This window comes from Eulemur rufifrons, chromosome 30 (genome assembly GCF_041146395.1).
Source record: "Eulemur rufifrons isolate Redbay chromosome 30, OSU_ERuf_1, whole genome shotgun sequence".
Classification (NCBI taxonomy): domain Eukaryota; kingdom Metazoa; phylum Chordata; class Mammalia; order Primates; family Lemuridae; genus Eulemur; species Eulemur rufifrons.
In genome coordinates, this window is record NC_091012.1 from 109037770 (window position 1) to 109041844 (window position 4075).

The following is a 4075-nucleotide window of genomic DNA, read 5'->3' on the forward strand; positions in this document are numbered from 1 at the left end:
TTATTCAACATAGAAGGTTATTTGGTATTCACAGAAAGACAGAAATACCATCCACCAAATGGTCAACCCATAAGGCAATAAAACTTTAAAAAACAAAAGCAAAAAAAGATGCAAACCACACAGGAATGTTTTGAAACATTTAAACACTTTCTTTGGTAGTTCTTGGGTTACACAGGAAATCCAGAACACATGTAGTGGACATCTGTTATTCTGTCCAGCCCCACCTCTTCCCCCTTCTTCTGGTAACAGAAGCCATCTCTTTCTTTGGGGAACTTCCCCTTCCCCACTCAACATGACTTTGTGGAACTGTCAATCCCTTGGTTCTGTGATGAGGAAGTGACCCAGATGGCCAGAGTAACTCATTCTCCTGAAGACAGTGATTGTCCTAGAATGGGCATGTGACCCAAGCAGGCCAATTAGAGCCTTTTTCAAAGACTGATGTGGGAAAAGACAAGTCAATAAAGTCTCCAAGATTCTGATGGTTACTATCTTGGTAGCAGATAAAGCAAATGTCTTAGCAAAAGGTAGTACAATAAATAAATAAGGTCATTACTTACTGGTCAAACGTACATTAAACTATGAAAATCAAAAAATACTGAATGTGAGTGTTACAAAAACCATTGCAACAAAGTCCATAAAAGAAAATGGACAAAGTGGCAAGAAGAAATAAAGACAAATATTATTGTAATTGGAACCATTAATATTCCACTTCTGGAAAAAATAGACAAAAAATAAATTGGAAAATACTATATGATTGAAGGAAGACATAAACCTAGTGACACTGGTGACCATCTCAATTACCACGTGAAGAGAGTCTACCTGAGATTGAAACCCACACAAAGAAAAGAACCAAGATAAGAGAGTGAAAGGGCCAGAGTCCTAATAACTCCAGTCCCTGGATTCAATTATGCCTGAAGTTAGATCCAGTTCCTAGAGCTAAGAAATTCTCCCCCCCTTTAAAAAAAATTGTGGTACAATATATGGAACATAAAAATTATCATTTTAATCCTTTTCTAAGAGTACAATTCAGTGGCATTAGGTACACTCACATTGTTGTGCATTCATCACCACTTTCCTTCTCCAGAACTCTTCTGTCATCTCAAACTGCAACTCTGATACTGACTGGCAGGGGACATACCGTGATCACCAAGGTGGTTTTCCCAGGGCAAGGTTTATCCATTGCACTTCAGATGTGCTGACCCCTGCGATTTTCCCAAACCTGGAAAACTCGACTGCACAATTAGTGGTAGTGGGGGACTATGTTCGTGTTCGCCCTTGACTTTAAAAAATAAAAATTAAAAATAAATTAAAAAAAATAAAAATAAAAGCCAAGAAGCCCATAAAACTGAAACCCTGTACCCATTCCCCATTCTTCCCTCTCCCCAAGAAATTCCCTTTTGTGCTTAAACTATTTTGAGTTAGATTTCTGTGCCTTGTAATCAAGAGTTAACTAATATAACTTTGTGAGACAATATTTTTTGGACTTTTATATTTGTGTTTATTCTTCATTTAACTTTTAAAACACTACTATATTGGCCGGGCATGGTGGCTCATGCTTGTAATCCTAGCACTCTAAGGAGGCCAAGGCAGGAGGACTGCTTGAGCTCAGGAGTTAGAGACCAGCCTGAGCAAGAGTGAGACCCTGTCTCTACTAAAAATTAGCCGGGCATCGTGGTGTGCACCTGTAGTCCCAGCTACTCGGGAGGCTGAGGCAGGAGGATCGCTTGAGCCCAGGAGTTTGAGGTTGCTGTGAGCTAGGCTGATGCCACTGCACTCTACTCAGGGCAATGGAGTAAGACTGTGTCTCAAAATAAATACATACATGCATAAATCACTATAATAGTTGTATATTAAAACAAAAACAGTAGCAAGTAGTGAGCATATTATGATTACAGTCCTTCACACATTCAAAGTGCCAGCAGTGAGTGTCATTCACTGGCCCCATTAAGAGGTTTGACACTGAACACCACCTCTGGGATGATGTTCATCATCCTCATATGCTTCTCCATTCTAACGGAGCCATCTTTCCTGATTTGGATCAAAAATCCACCAATTCTACTTGATCCATTTCATCAGTCCCTTCTACTTCCTTCCTCTTGGGTGGAGTTTTTCCAGCAAAGAGAGTTTATCAGGAGAAAGAAAGCCTTTCTCAGGTAAGTTTACCTTAAATTCGATGATTAGGCGACCCTTTTCATATGGTCTACGATAAATTGGCATGCCTTCATTTAGCACACACTTGGTATCTCCATGCTTGACAATCTGATCTGGATGAGAGGTGATGACTATGATTCGGTTGTCAAGAGTAGATATTGGCTTTTGGAAGCCACACAATCCTTCAACCAGCTGTATGTTCACACACATGAAAATGTCTTCCCCTCGTCGGGTAAAAACAGCATGGTGGCCAGGTGCGGTGGCTCACGCCTGTAATCCTAGCACTCTGGGAGGCTGAGGCCGGCGGATTGTTTGAGCTCAGGAGTTCGAGACCAGCCTGAGCAAGAGCGAGACCCTGTCTCTACTAAAAAAAATATAGAAAGAAATTAGCTGGACAACTAAAATATATATATAAAAAATTAGCCGGGCATGGTGGTGCATGCCTGTAGTCCCAGCTACTCGGGAGGCTGAGACAGAAGGATAGCTTGAGCCCAGGAGTTTGAGGTTGCTGTGAGCTAGGTTGACGCCATGGCACTCTAGCCTGGGCAACAGAGCGAGACTCTGTCTCAAAAAAAAAAAAAAATCCTGAATAACCTGACTAGAAAAAAAAATAGACGTCAAAAATAAATAAATAAATAAATTAAAAAGAAAAGAAAAAGAAAAAAAACAGCATGGTCCTTCTGATTTAACACAACGATAATATCTCCTGGCTTTAGTCCTGTTTCTTTGTCTCCTTCACCATGGAATGCTATCTTCTGGCCATCCTTCATGCCTTTGTTAACCTTCTAGAATCTTCTTCTCTAGAAATCTTCCTTCCATTGCAGCTTTTACATCTATCTTTAGGACTGACCCGTTCCCCATGGCCCTGGCACTCCATGCACACAGACTGAATTTGCTGAACCATTCCAGGTCCTATCTGATGAATTCTTATTTGCTCTCCAGTACCTCGGCAACTGGGACAGCCCTCTACTGCTCTTTTCTTACCACCTCAGCCTTCACATTTGTCACAACTCACATTCTTTTGCAGAGCCAGTTTTCTTGTTGCACGATTTGATAAATCTAAGGTTCCTGAGGGCTGATGTACAACATTTTTACCTCCCCTTTCTCTCTGCATCCTTCCTCCTCCTCTGAAAGACATATCAAAGATGTCCATGGGGCAGCCCAAACTGCCACCTGCTCCACCCTCTTTAATTGCCCGTTTTCCTCCTTTGTCATATAATTCCCTTTTCTTGCATCGGAGAGAACTTTGTAAACTTGAGAAATCTGCTTAAACTTCTCTCCTTCATTTGGATTCTTATCAGGGTGGTACTTCAAGGCAAGTTTCCTGTAAGCCTTTTTCGATTCTTCCTGAGTGTCATTGGGTTTGACCTCCAAAACATCATAGTAAATGGTTTCTTTCACCATTTTCTACAGCCAGTGAGCGGGCTGAGGCCAATGTGGGGGAGCGGGAAGGAGCGCCTAGCTGTGCGCAGCTCCGGCAGCTGCCTCTCCTCCACCTCTCACCACGCGTTCTGGGAGAGAATATTTTTTTAAACAATGAAAACATAATGCAACATATACAATTATTATACACAACAAGAACTATAGAAGTATTCATGCTCTTTGACACAATAATTTTATTCTGGGGAATATAACCTAAAGAAGAACCCCCCCCAACACACACACCATATTGAACAAAAGCATTCATAGCAGGCTATTGATGATAACAAATTATGAAAACAACATGATATACTGTAACATAAGTGAAAACCAAGCAAAAAAAATTTAGTGACATGTGTGTACCATGTATAAACATGAAAATGTTCATTTACAATAATATAAAGTGAAAAAAGCAAGAAAAATAGCAGGCACGCACTGTATATAGGGATGAACAACCTGAATGCACACTTCACAAAAGAAGGTATTCAAATGGCCAACAAGCCCG

At 40.8% G+C, this 4075-nt stretch overlaps 1 non-coding gene and 1 pseudogene across 1 annotated transcript; one reads left to right on the forward strand and one right to left on the reverse strand.

Annotated features, from left to right (window-relative positions):
* Positions 1 to 1115: 1115 nt before the first annotated feature.
* Positions 1116 to 1278, forward strand: LOC138379174 (U1 spliceosomal RNA). The gene has a single exon (XR_011231980.1). It is a non-coding gene; the product is annotated as a U1 spliceosomal RNA (small nuclear RNA).
* A 666-nt stretch (positions 1279 to 1944) lies between these two features.
* Positions 1945 to 3555, reverse strand: LOC138378547 (dnaJ homolog subfamily A member 1-like; annotated as a pseudogene).
* Positions 3556 to 4075: the final 520 nt, after the last annotated feature.